This window comes from Oncorhynchus kisutch, linkage group LG8 (genome assembly GCF_002021735.2).
Source record: "Oncorhynchus kisutch isolate 150728-3 linkage group LG8, Okis_V2, whole genome shotgun sequence".
In the NCBI taxonomy this organism is placed as follows: Eukaryota; Metazoa; Chordata; class Actinopteri; order Salmoniformes; family Salmonidae; genus Oncorhynchus; species Oncorhynchus kisutch.
Window position 1 is genome coordinate 54435781 of NC_034181.2, and position 14795 is coordinate 54450575.

General features: G+C 43.3%; 1 protein-coding gene across 1 annotated transcript in view; it reads left to right on the top strand.

Annotated features, from left to right (window-relative positions):
• The first annotated feature begins 741 nt into the window (after window positions 1-741).
• Window positions 742-14795, top strand: part of LOC109895561 (LARGE xylosyl- and glucuronyltransferase 2) — a 149221-nt gene continuing 135167 nt past the window's right edge. The window contains exon 1 of the mRNA XM_031830568.1: window positions 742-807. The gene's annotated coding sequence lies outside the window, so the exon portion shown is untranslated. The remainder of the gene's footprint in view (window positions 808-14795) is intronic.

Here is a 14795-nt window from a genome sequence, read left to right on the forward strand (position 1 = left end):
GTCCTCATCCAACCCTTACTCTCTGATGCTAGAAGCCCATGCAGACTGTTAAAGTTGTATGCACACAGACATTCAGTAAACACACACACACACACACACTCTTTCCCACACTTCACCTCCATTGAATCTGCTCATATTTGCTCACAGATTCATCTGCCCATCGCATCCTACCATCACATCCAATGCCTTTATTTGGCCCTTTCTCCTCCTATCCCAGAATAATCCACTAGTCCTGCTCTGATGGGCATACATAGGCACATACAGCCCAGCCCACAGTGCCCACACCATCAAGACACCAACTTTGATGTTCATTCAAGCATGTCACATCAAAAAGGTTCCCCTGCTGGGATTACTGGAGTAAGAAGATTAAGGTAATTGGGGTTTGCAGAGGTGGAACAAAAAGTTTCCCGTTCTAAGGTTCCCTGTCAAAGAGAAAGCTACGGGAGAGAACAGTACAGTATGTCTCTGAGAACACTAAAGTACTGTACAGTAGGTTTCAAGACATACACACAGAGTCAGGGCTCTGGGTAATTGGTTGTTAGGGTTTTGATGTTGTCATACATTTGGGTTTGGGGTTACATGAATGAGCTGTTTATTCACAAACTGGGATTGGTGTTAGGATAAAAAAATATATATCTTTACCTCAGGGAGCTTGTTTGGACATGTATGTGTTATTATTCGCTCTGTGTTTGTGAGTGCGTAAATACTAGATAATGATTCATGTGTGTGTGTGTTTTTACAGGCTGGAGCAGAAGCTACGTGTGTAAGGGGTCTCCTTAGAAGAAGCACAGGGGCAGAAGCATAAAGGTAAGACTGGGATGCCAATACATCACTCTGCTTTTCAACAGGTCTACAGATCAAAGACAGTTCAATATAAATAAGTAGTGAGTATGTGATTGGGCGCATGGTTATATTTAGTTCAGTGAGATAGAGAGGGAATGATAGGGAGAAAGAGGAGGAGAGAGACACCTGAACCAGTGTGTGCTGCCATTTTTTTGGGGGGGGGGAGGGACTGGCTGCCTCCGCTTTTGATTCCCTCAGGTGTGCGTGAGCGAGCGTGTATGTGGGTTTGCGTGTGTGTGTGCTGTGTGTGTTTGCTCCTGTGTGTTCAGTCAAGTATGAAATTACTCTTTTAGTTACAATCTATTTTAACTTTATTGACCGTTCCATTGAACTAGTCTGAAATCAATCATTCTGAAAATCATTACCCCTAAACATGTTCGGTTAAACTGATTGATGGTTTATTTTTAATTTCCTTCCACACTTACTGTATAATCAATCTAATTTCTGAGCTTTGTATCTTTTGTTCTCCTTGCTAGCACACTCTACTAAAAAGCTTAGTTATGTACATGTGTGTGTGTATAAATCAGTCAATGCTACAATAATCTCATTCCCAGACACTTTGCCTAAATGCGCGGAAGGTCTATTGGAACACAAACTTGACCTTCGTTAGGACACGTAGCAGACATAAAAGAAGCACCTGAAACTAGACCCCCCCCCCTCATTCTGGTCTTGACGAGAATTACATTTTTAGTTGTTGTTGAGGGAGGTTTTCTTCTGCACTGCTCAACCAATCCACTAAATGTGGAGGAGAAAAGATGGAGTGTCGACCTTGTTAACTTCCAAAAGCGGAAGTCACGTCAAAGGCGCTCTCATACATTTCCCCTGAAAACCGGAACATTCAAGTTGTTGATGACCCCGCTAAGGCTAGGGATACAAGTTGCATTACTCAATGACTTAATTGGCTTAATCTACCAACCAATCACCTCTCACAACACCTACCCTCACGTGTCTAGGGCACCTCTTACGTTCAGCGGCGGCAGCTGAGCTGTCTCGATACTGCAATGACTCGGCGCAGAACAGGCAGTTGCTGCTTCATTAAAACGTATTAATTGTGATACAATTATGTTACTACTGTAGCTAGCTAACTAGCTAGCTAGGTTATTGAAGGAACATTGCATTTAGTGTTGCACTAGCTGCTTACCTACTCTTTCGTTTTGTAAGAAGTGGCCAGGGTCAGTCATTGCTTCGTCCCACAACGAGCCATTGTTTACAGACAGATGGATCGTTGTTGAAACTTCCGTAGACTGGTGTCCTTGATCAACCAAATCTAAACTATTCGGTATCACCAAAATAACGTTTCCAGTTAAGAGGTATTTCCAATATCTCTTAGGAACAATACTAATGATTTGTCGGGTTGAATTTGTCCTTCGCTATCAAATAAGCGTTGAAAACACATTTTTATCCAGGATTTCCCATTTTCTGCCTATGGACTGCCGTTGTAGATCACGCAGTCATGCGAGAGTAAGCTGCCGCATCATTTTCTACAGGTGGAAAATGTGAGACCCTGGATGAAAAACGTGTTTTAAATGCTTATTTGCATAGCGAAGGACACATTCAAACCGACAAATCGTAATGATTTTTGTTGTTGCTAGGTAGCACGCAGAGGTTCATGGGAAGATTCTGCCTAGGGAATGCATTCACTAAAATGAAATGATGACAAATACTTTACTCAGTAGGTCACTCCAATTAAATGATATGGTCACTCCCACTAAGGCCATTAACCTGGGGATGAGGTTAATGCTACAGTAGCTTTCTGTTATTATACAAACAGAAGCTCAGTCTGTTGCTGTGATGCATCTAGCTCCATGCTCGGACAAGCACATCGTCTAGTTTCAATTCAAACTATGAGTGCAATTCAGATGCTATGAGTCATCCATAGTCCACCTCGGCTCATCACTAATTCAGCCATTTCATCAAATGCGAGTTGAAGCTACTGTACCTTTCTGTTATGATCTAAATAAGGTGCAGTTCACTGTTAGAACATTAGGTTAGTGCTCCCAATGGTGGTGGTAAGAGTTTGAAGGAAGGTTTGACAAATGTATTTTTTCCCTCTGGGGCTCTGACACCTTTTTAGAGTCTCTTTCACTTGACTAGTGATGGATTCTGGGTTCTAGTGATGGGTTCTGGATTCTGGGTTCCTAAACTTAGGAATAGTGTTAATTATCAGGTATCCTATTGAAATATTGAGTGCTATGGTCTAGAGCAGGGGTGGGCAACTCCAGTCCTTCGAGGACCTGATTGGTGTCACCCCTTTTCTCCAGCCCTAATGAATCAAATTGCATTCTAAACTGAAGATCATGACTAGGTGATTATTGGAGTCTGGTGTGTTAGCTGGGGCTGGGGCAAAACTGTGACACCAATCAGGACCTCGAGGACTGGAATTTCCCACCCCTGGTCTAGAGGGTCGACACCAGAAGTTAATGGTTATCTGTAGGAGGAATGTATATGGTAGAGGCAATTAAGCTTAGAATGTACTGAGCGCAGAGCAGACGATCACATGTTGGCAGTCACTGATAAGGGGGGAGAGCTGTGGATTAGTGAGGAAGGTGTGTCGAGGTCAGGTCACCTTAAGGGAGAAGGAACAGTTTGTGGCCCGTATCACTTAACTTCCTTCCTAGTAATAAAGATGTAATGTTTAGAGAGAAGGGGGAGACTCCCACCCAAATTGGGGTATATATACTCAGTGTTGTAAAGTACTTAAGTAAAAATACTTAAGTACTTTAAGTTGTTTTTTGGGGTATCTGTACTTTACTTTGCTATTTATATTTTTGATTACTTTTACTTTTACTTTGCTATGTTCCAAAAGAAAATTATGTACTTTTTACTCCATACATTTTCCCTAACACCCAAAAGTGCTTGTTACATTTTGACAGGAAAATGGTTCAATTCACGCACTTGTCCAGGGATGTTCTCTTGATATCCCTACTGCCTCTGATCTGGAAAACTCACTAAACACTAATGCTTCATTTGTAAATTAATATCTGAGTGTTGGAGTGTACCCCTGACTATCGGTAAATAAAAAATTGAATAATAATTGTGCCGTCTGGTTTGCATAATATAAGGAATTTGAAATCATGAATACTTTTACTTTTGATACTTAGGTCACTTTTTCACACAGTGAGCACAACAGCAGTCTATGTGGGCTAAACTGTGGATCGTTTTTCATTGCTTTGACACGAATGCATTCAATGACTACATTTTTCAAATTTCATCAATTATTTTCTCACTCAGACACAACCACCACCAAAACTCTATGTACCTACAGGCAAATTTGTACATAACACAAAATAACATAACACAAAATTGAATAAGACAGCAATTTGCTACATTTCTACAGTAATACCGTATTGAAATATATTCCAAATCTAAAAAATGAAGTACTATAAAAAAACTATTGGACCAACCACAACTGATTCCCATTGTAGCTGAACACCTATCCAGGTGTTAGTCTTTCAATTTCATTACCATCTATACAAAAGGGGACATCTTGGGAATAATGCTGTACTTTAATGTAAACATGGACCCAGCAAAGCCTCCAAACCCACTTGTGTGTAATTGTTTTTGTATTTCTGCTTAGGACCCAACAGTTTCCTCCCACAGGCGGGAGAGGTAGGATTTTCACTGCTCAAAGAGATTCGGGACAGAGTGTTGGTAGACTACATTACATTTGGAAATATTCACAATGTAAGCATAACAACTATTTCTAGAGTCCTGAAACAACATCAAGTCAGTTGTACACTGTCCCCATTGAGAGGAACGCTGAAGTCAAGCAACTCAGGAACCAATATGTTCAGGTAAGATGACTATAAAATACAGAACGGGTTTTGAACTAAACCAAACAGTGCAGAGGCACACAATGGCATGTTTTAAGGTATAATGTAAACTACCGTAATAGCATAACTCTTATGTTGTCTTGTGGATTTATTTGAGAGAATCATGGAGATTGAAGCCAGGCAAACACCCCACATATTCATCTTTGTGGATGAGGCTGGTTTCAACTTGGCCAAAAAAACGGCGGCGAGGAAGGAATGTGATTGGGAAAAGAGCCACAGTGGATGTCCCGGGCCAGAGGGGTGCCAACATCACAATGTCTGCAGCAATATCCTCTGATGGATGGCTGTTACACAAGCCGCTAATTGGGCCATACAACACCGAGCGTCTCATTTCATTCCTTGATGACCTCTATGGAAGGGTTGTGCCAGGTGAGGAAAGGGTTGCAGTGAGGTGAAATCAGCCAACGTTTGTAATTGTATGGGACAACGTGGCATTTCACCACTCCCGTGCATTCACAGAGTGGTTTGCAGCCGATACCAGGATGGTGTCACTTTTCCTCCCACCTTACTCTCCATTCCTCAACCCCATAGAGGAATTATCTTCCTCGTGGAGGTGGAAGGTTTATGACCACCATCCACATGATCAAATGACCCTCCTGGATGCAATGAATGCTGGATGCCTGGACATATCTGCAGAATATTGCCAGGGATGGACCAGGCATGCCAAAATATTATTTCCTAGGTGTATTGCCCAAGATGACATAAGTTGTGATGTGGATGAGAACCTGTGGCCAAATGCAGAAGACAGGGTTGACTAGCATTGCTACTGTATCTGTACCGGTAGATGGTGTATATACAAATGATTGTATTTTGGAATCACTCAATGCCAAAAAATGACATAAATCATATTGAAGCATATTGCATCATGTCTGATTAATTCCTGTAACAAATACTGCGGTGAATTCTAAACAGTGGAGAGGTGTCATTCTTGTCTGGTAAAGACATTTTGAAAAATAAAATATTGTGTGATGCTACCTGTTGTTGGTGTTTTTTAGGTCATTGTTTTATGAGCGACAAAGTGTGCTTGTTGGGTGACAACCTTTGCTAGTGTTATGGAAGAAGGAGTTGATTTGAGACGTGTGAAGTGTTTTGGTAGTTTTAGTGCATTTTGGATGGGAAATGAACTGCTGTGCCAAGCTGAAAGTTGGTTAGGAGAACTGTGTGAAGAGTTTTGAAAAAGTGACCTAAGTATTGAGAAATGGGTCCTAGCGATTCAAAAAAGTATATTTTAGCAATTCCATTTACTTTTGATACTTAACACCAAATACTTTTAGACTTTTACTCAAGTAGGTTTTTACTAGGTGACTTTTACTTTTACTCGAGTCCTTTTCTTTTATGGTATCTTTACTTTTACTCAAGCATGACATTTGAGTACTTTTTCCACCACTGTATATACTACCACTGGTGGAGATAAGTATTTGTCTTATGCAGATGTATTGACTCAATGGGTGAATAAACTTGGATTGAGCTTTATTAAATATCCGTAAGTTTTAATAGGTTCGTTTAGAACCTAACGCTAGGTATTCACATCCTTGTTGCCGCTACGCTTATAAGTGCACCAACACATTATTCACATTCTGATTAGCTATACTGTATGTTTGTAATATACACACCAATATATTTAATGACCCACTTAGCAGCTGACAAACTGTCAAAGCTTTTCCTAGCATTTGATGGTAATTGTGTCCATGTTAGTGTTTGTGCGTGCGTGTCTGCGTGCGTATTATGCGTATATGTGTATTTGTGTACAGTTATGTATACATGTGTGTGTGTGTGTGTGTGTGAACATATCCTCTGGTGTCGATCCTCTAGTGTCCCCATTATCACTTCTACATCATACCGTACTTATGTAGGATCTTCATTTGAGCCAGTTTGCAGCAGCAGGAATATAATCCTGCAGCAACAAGAAATGTGAATTATTATTTATATTTGTAATTAATTAACATTTTTGTAGAGGTTGATACATTTTTTGTAAGGAAGTCTGAAATTTTAAAGTGGCAAATTCAAACTTAAGAAACCTTTTTTAAACCTCCAAGATGCTACACATTTTTAAAGTTCTCCTGCAACAGGGTGATCAAATTAAGGTCCTACATCTGTGGGATTGGTGATGGTTTGGTTCATTAGCTCATTTCATTCACACATACTAATCATATACGGTAAAAGACACAACAGAAGGTCATAATATCACAGATATATGGGCTTGTCTATCATAACAGCAGGGATTATTTAAACAAGAGAAAGCGCTATTAAGCTGTGTTATCTCAATTTTGATATTTTATTTCACCTTTATTTAACCAGGTAGGCCAGTTGAGAACAAGTTCTCATTTACAACTGTGACCTGGCCAAGATAAAGCAAAGCAGTGTGACACAAACAACAACACAGAGTTACATATGGAATAAACAAACGTACAGTCAATAACATAATAGAAATGTCTATATACAGTGTGTGCAAATGAAGTAAGATTAGGGAGGTAAGGCAATAAATAGCCTGTAGTGGCGAAATAATTACAATTTAGCAAATAAACACTGGAGATGTGCAGAAAATGTGCAAGTAGAGATACTGGGGTGCAAAGGAGCAATAAATCAATAACAATATGGGGATGAGGTAGTTGGATGGGCTATTTACAGATGGGATATGTACAGGTGCAATGATCCATAAGCTGCTCTGATAGCTGATGCTTAACTTCTTGCATCGAGCCATCCCGGATCCGGGATCGTGAATACAGCCTCAAGCTTAAAACTGGCACGTTTTTTTATCCATAAATTAAAAGAGCGCCCCCTATATCCAAGAAGTTAAAGTTAGTGAGGGAGATATGAGTCACCAGCTTCAGTGATTTTTGCCATTCATTCCAGTCATTGGCCGCAGAAAAGGAAAGGAAGGAAGGAAAGGCAGCCAAAGGAGGAATTGGCTTTAGGAGATGACCAGTAAAATATACCTGCTGGAGCGCATGCTACCGGTGGGTGCTACTTTGGTGACCAGTGAGCTGAGATAAGGCGGGGCTTTACCTAGCAAAGACTTATAGATGACCTGGAGCCAGTGGGTTTGGCGACAAATATGAAGCAAGGGCCAGCCAACGAGAGCACACATGTCGCAGTGGCGGATAGTATATGGGGCTTTGGTGATGAAACGGATGGCACTGTGGTAGACTGCATCCAATTTGCTGAGTAGGGTGTTGGAGGCTATTTTGTAAATGACATCGCCGAAGTCAAGGATCGGTAGGATGGTCAGTTTTATGAGGGTATGTTTGGCAGCATGCGTGAAGGATGCTTTGTTGCGAAATAGGAAGCCGATTCTAGATTTAATTTTGGATTGGCGATGCTTAATATGAGTCTGGAAGGAGAGTTTACAGTCTAACCAGACACCTAGGTATTTGTAGTTTTCCACATATTCTAAGTCAGAACCGTCCAGAGTAGTGATGCTAGGCAGGCGGGCAGGTGCGGGCAGCGATCAGTTGAAGAGCATGCATTTAGTTTTACTTGCATTTAAGAGCAGTTGGAGACCACGGAAGGAGAGTTGTATGGCATTGAAACTTGTCTGGAGGTCAGTTAGCACAGTGTCGAAAGAAGGGCCAGAGGTATACAGAATGCGTAGAGGTGGATCAGAGAATCACCAGCCACAAGAGCGCCATCATTGATGTATACAGAGAAAAGAGTTGGCCCTAGAATTGAACCCTGTGGAACCCCCATAGAGCCTGCCAGAGGTCCGGACATCAGGCCCTCTGATTTGACACACTGACCAATGTCTGAGAAGTAGTTGGTGAACCAGGCAAGGCAGTCATTTGAGAACCCAAGGCTGTTGAGTCTGCCAATAAGAATGCGGTGATTGACAGAGTCCAAAGCATTGGCCAGGTCGATGAATACGGCTGCACAGTCTTTTATCAATGCCGGTTATGACATCGGGCACGTTGCCGTGGGGGGTGCAGAGCTGTTTACAGGGGTAGCCAGGTGGAAAGAATAGCCAGCCGTAGAGAAATGCTGATTGAAATTCTCAATTATCCCGGATGTATCAGTGGTGACAGTTTTTCCTAGCCTCAGTGCAGTGGGCAGCTGGGAGGAGGTGCTCTTATTCTCCATGGACTTTACAGTGGCCCAGAAGGTTTTGGAGTTTGTGCTACCGGATGCAAATTTCTGTTTGAAAAAGCTAGCCATTGCTCTCCTAACTGCCTGTGGATATTGGTTCCTAACTTCCCTGAAAAGTTGCATATCGCAGGGGCTATTCGATGTTAATGCAGTACACCACAGAATGATTTTGTGCTGGTCAAGGGCAGTCAAGTCTGGAGTGAACCAAGGGCTATATCTGTTCTTGCCTGCTCGCTGAAGTGTTTTAGGGAGCGTTTGACAGTGATGAGGGGTGGTCATTTGACCGCAGACCCATTGCGGATGCAGGCAATGAGGCAGTGATCTCTGAAATCCTGGTTGAAGACAGCAGAGGTGTATTTAGTGGGCAGGTTGGTCAGGATGATATTTATTAGGGTCCCCGAGTTTACAGATTTGGGGTTGTACCTGGTAGGTTCCATGATCATTTGGGTGAGATTGAGGGCATCAAGCTTAGATTGTAGGACGGTCGGGGTGTTAAGCATATCCCAGTTTAGGTCACCTAACATTACAAACTCTGAAGATAAATGGGGGTAATTAATTTACATATGGTGTCCAGGGGTCTGGGGGCTGAGGGGGGTCTGTAACAAGCGGCAACAGTGAGAGACTTATTTCTGGAAAGGTGGAAGCTCGAACTGTTTGGGCACAGACCTGGATAGCATGACCGTACTCTGCAGGCTTTCTCTGCAGTAAATTGCAACTCCACCCCCTTTGGCAGTTCTATCTTGGCGGAAAATATTATAGTTGAGGATGGAAATTTCAGAATTTTTGGTGGCCTTCCTTAGCTAGGATTCAGACACGGCTAGGACATCAAGTTTGGCGGAGTGTGCTAAAGCAGTGGAAGAAAATAAACTTAGGGAGGGGGCTTCTGATGTTAACATGCATGAAACCAAGGCTTTTACAGTTACAGAAGTCAACAAATGATAGCGCATGGGGAATAGGAGTGTAACTGGGGGCCACAGGGCCTGGGTTAGCCTCTACATCACCAGAGGAACTGAGGAGGATAAGGGTACGGCTAAAGGCTATAAGAACTGTCCGTCTTGTGCGTTGGGGACAGAGAATAAAAGGACCAGATTTCTGGGTGTGGTAGAATAGATTCAAGGCATAATGTACAGACAAGGGTATGTGAGTACAGTGGAGGTAAACCTATGCGTTGTGATGATGAGAAAGGTTTCATCTCTGGAGGCCCAAATAGGTCCACAGACGATGCAATCTCAACCACACTGCACACTGCCCTAACCCATCTGGACAAGAGGAAGAGAATGCTGTTCATCGACTACAGCTCGGCATTCAACACCATAGTGCCCTCCAAGCTCGTCATCAAGCTCGAGACCCTGGGTCTCGACCCCGCCCTGTGCAACTGGGTACTGGACTTCCTGACGGGCCGCCCCCAGGTGGTGAGGGTAGGCAACAACATCTCCTCCCCGCTGATCCTCAACACTGGGGCCCCACAAGGGTGCGTTCTGAGCCCTCTCCTGTACTCCCTGTTCACCCACGACTGCGTGGCCATGCACGCCTCCAACTCAATCATCAAGTTTGCGGACGACACAACAGTGGTAGGCTTGATTACCAGCAACGACGAGACGGCCTACAGGGAGGAGGTGAGGGCCCTCGGAGTGTGGTGTCAGGAAAATAACCTCACACTCAACGTCAACAAAACTAAGGAGATGATTGTGGACTTCAGGAAACAGCAGAGGGAACACCCCCCCCCATCCACATCGATGGAACAGTAGTGGAGAGGGTAGCAAGTTTTAAGTTCCTCGGCATACACATCACAGACAAACTGAATTGGTCCACTCACACAGACAGCATCGTGAGGAAGGCGCAGCAGCGCCTCTTCAACCTCAGGAGGCTGAAGAAATTTGGCTTGTCACCAAAAGCACTCACAAACTTCTACAGATGCACAATCGAGAGCATCCTGGCGGGCTGTATCACCGCCTGGTATGGCAACTGCACCGCCCTCAACCGTAAGGCTCTCCAGAGGGTAGTGAGGTCTGCACAACGCATCACCGGGGGCAAACTACCTGCCCTCCAGGACACCTACACCACCCGATGCTACAGGAAGGCCATAAAGATCATCAAGGACATCAACCACCCGAGCCACTGCCTGTTCACCCCGCTGTCATCCAGAAGGCGAGGTCAGTACAGGTGCATCAAAGCTGGGACTGAGAGACTGAAAAACAGCTTCTATCTCAAGGCCATCAGACTGTTAAACAGCCACCACTAACATTGAGTGGCTACTGCCAACACACTGTCAATGACACTGACTCTACTCCAGCCACTTTAATCATGGGAATTGATGGGAAATGATGTAAATATATCACTAGCCACTTTAAACAATGCTACCTTATATAATGTTACTTACCCTACATTATTCATCTCATATGCATACGTAGATACTGTACTCTATATCATCGACTGCATCCTTATGTAATACATGTATCACTAGCCACTTTAACTACGCCACTTGGTTTACATACTCATCTCATATGTATATACTGTACTCGATATCATCTACTGTATCTTGCCTATGCTGCTCTGTACCATCACTCATTCATATATCCTTATGTACATATTCTTTATCCCCTTGCACTGTGTATAAGACAGTAGTTTTTTTTGGAATTGTTAGTTAGATTACTTGTTCGTTATTACTGCATTGTCGGAACTAGAAGCACAAGCATTTCGCTACACTCGCATTAACATCTGCTAACCATGTGTATGTGACAAATAAAATTTGATTTGATTTGACATAGGTGAGGTCTCCGCAAGAGTGTGGGGTGTGACGAAAGCGCTATCTAAGGCATTTTGAGTGAGACTGAGGGCTCCACAGTGAAATAAAGCAATACAAACTAGCCAAGACAGCAGTAGACAAGGCATATTGACATTAGTACTCACATACCCTTGTCTGTGGCTCCAGGTCATCTACAAGTCCATGCTAGGTAAAGCTCCGCCATTATCTCAGTTCACTGGTCATGATGGCAACACCCACCCGTAGCACACGCTCCAGCAGGTGTATCTCACTGATCATCCCTAAAACCAACACCTCATTTGGCTGCCTTTCATTCCAGTTCTCTGCTGCCTGTGACTGGAACGAATTGCAAAAATCGCTGAAGTTGGAGACTTTTATCTCCCTCACCAACTTCAAACATCTGCTATCTGAGCAGCTAACCGATCGCTGCAGCTAACCGATCGCTGCAGCTGTACATAGTCCATCGTTTATATTTATTTACTTTTCTGCTCTTTTGCACACCAATATCTCTACCTGTACATGACCATCTGATCATTTATCACTCCAGTGTTAATCTGCAAAATTGTAATTATTCGCCTACCTCCTCATGCCTTTTGCACACAATGTATATAGACTCTTTTTTTTCTACTGTGTTATTGACTTGTTAATTGTTTACTCCATGTGTAACTCTGTGTTGTCTGTTCACACTGCTATGCTTTATCTTGGCCAGGTCGCAGTTGTAAATGAGAACTTGTTCTCAACTAGCCTACCTGGTTAAATAAAGGTGAAATAAAAAATAAAAAGAAAGAGGCACAAAGCAATCACAGGTGTTGCTCAGGAGAGGTAAGACAACGGGTAAATGGCGAGGAAAGGGCAGAGCGGGTCAGTTAGATACATACAGGACCTGAGTTCGAGAATGGGGCCGACAGGTAAACAAAATGAGGTACCGTGTTATTGAAACAGTCCAGGGGGCATCAGCTGTGTAGCCGAGTGATCATAGGGTCAAAAGAGTAGCAATAGGTGAGTCAGGGTGCTGTACAGTATTCAGTACTACGCTGGGTGAGCAGGGGACACAGTATTCAGACAAAGCTAACGTAGATGGTTCTGCGGCGATATCGTGACAGAATACCCTGTTGAGACCACGATCATGGCGGCAGTCCAGTCGTGATGGATCGTCGGGGCTCCGTGTCGACAATAAAGGGTTCAGGCCAATTGGCAAAGGAGGTAATTGTAGCCCTAGCATTAGTTGGTATATGGGCCTAGCTCGAGGCTAGCTGATGCTTGCTTCGAAATAGATGCGTTAGCTAACAGTAGCCACTCGTTTGCAGCAAGCTAGGTAGCTAAAGCTAGCTAGGAGTAATGATCCAGAGCGGCAGGAATCCGGTGATATGGTAGAGAGAAGCAGTCCGGTATGCTCAGGGTTGATCTCGCGCTGTGCAGACTGGCAGGTAGGTGATTGTCCGAGCTAAGGCTGGCTGATTCCAGGGGGAAAAGGTGAGGACAGCTAGCCATGGCTAGCTCCTGATGGAAGTTCCAGTTATAATGAATAAAAATAGCAGATCCGTACCTCATTGGGTGAGGTGGGTTGCAGGAAAGTATATTTACTTCGTTGATATAAGTGAGATTGAGATATATATGAAAAAAGACTGGCTATTTGCAAGGGATAAGACATGGGATAAGACAAAGACAGATATATACGTCCTATTGCGCTGACATCTTGGATTCCAGATGTAATGTGGGTTTGGAGTGTGAGTGTATGTTTGTGTGTGTATGTGTGTGTGTTTGTGTGTGCGAGCATGAATGTGTGTACTTGTGCTTGTGTGTGTGTTGTGAAATTTCATGTTTTGAAGAAAAAGTCTTGAAAATGTTAATCTTGTCTTTAGGGGGGATGACCTTCACCTTAGGACCATCTGGCTGAATGCCCAGAATATGTTCTATAAGTTACGATAGGAGACGGTGCCAGACACATGCCAGAACCAACCTTATGAACTATGCCTATGTAACGTGTCTGTAACCAGTATGTAAGGGAACTGACAGGACTGCCCCGTTAGAGCTCCTGACAGACGTTCACTATGATGCATCGAGTTTGTTGGAACCTCTCCAGTTAACTGATAATAAACAATGATTTATTGACTTTCACTGTCCCTGTGTTAGAAGTTCTACAACAGTGTGTTGCGTTGTGCACGTGTGTGGGTTCTGAAGGAGACATTTCAGAAACTCAGCAACCCATTAATTACATAACCAAACATCAGACAGGCAAATAAGCACATTAACATCAACTATATTGAGTAATAGGCACTAGGGCTGTCCTATTATGACTGTGTCAGTGTACTGTGTACCAGTGTTACTTAGGGGAAAAAAGGATTTCCTAGGACTCATATGACAGTTTGATAGCCCTGCCACCTTCAGTCATTTCTGCTACAGTAGACTCTCTCTCCATCTCCCAGTCTAGACCACAATAAGTTTTGTGTCCACTTCATTTCACGCTTCCTGCTGTGTAGAAATATTCACTGTTTCCTTTTTCGCCTAATTCCTCTTGCTAGGGGCTAATGAGGCGATTTACCTGCATGATGTCAGTGGCTCTCAGAATTTTCATTAGGACGCTCAACATCAGCTTCCATGTAGCATTTCTTCCACTGGAATGGCTGTTGCTATTCTCTCAGGGTTTCCTACTTGTATTCCTAGATATGGTGATGAGGACAGGGCCTTGAATCAGCATACAGTGCTCCCAAAACTAACGATCTGTATAGAAGACCAACGATCTGTATAGAAGACCAACTGTAGCCGATGACTATTTGGTCTGCCTCACAAAAGTAAATGTCGGGGAAACACTTCCCCCTGGATGCGACAGAGCAGGCGAAACACAACAGTAGTATGAGACAGTAATAGCTGTGCTGAGTTAGTTTAGCCCCTCTGTCTCTCTCAGGACGATAAGGCTGTATAGAAACGAATCCCTCTCCAATTTCCCAGAAAAAATTAAGGAAAGAAAGAAAAACGAAAGCTGTGCAGCTCTCGCTAACCTGAGAGGAGCGTTTCCCTGGTCGGGGAGTTACCGTGGAAACGGAGCGTGAAGATAACTTCCTCCAGAGGGATGGAGAGAGAGAGAGGAAGACAGAGACTCAGAGGTGGGGAATGAATGAATGAAAGAAGGATATTTTACAGTAGGGATGAGGAAGGACAGATGAGATTGAGGAGGAAACAGAACGGAAGCAGAGAGAACGAGAGAAAGGTCAATAAAACTGATAGCAGCATGTCAGGATGCCCTCTTAGAATATCCTTCCTCTCCGATACACATC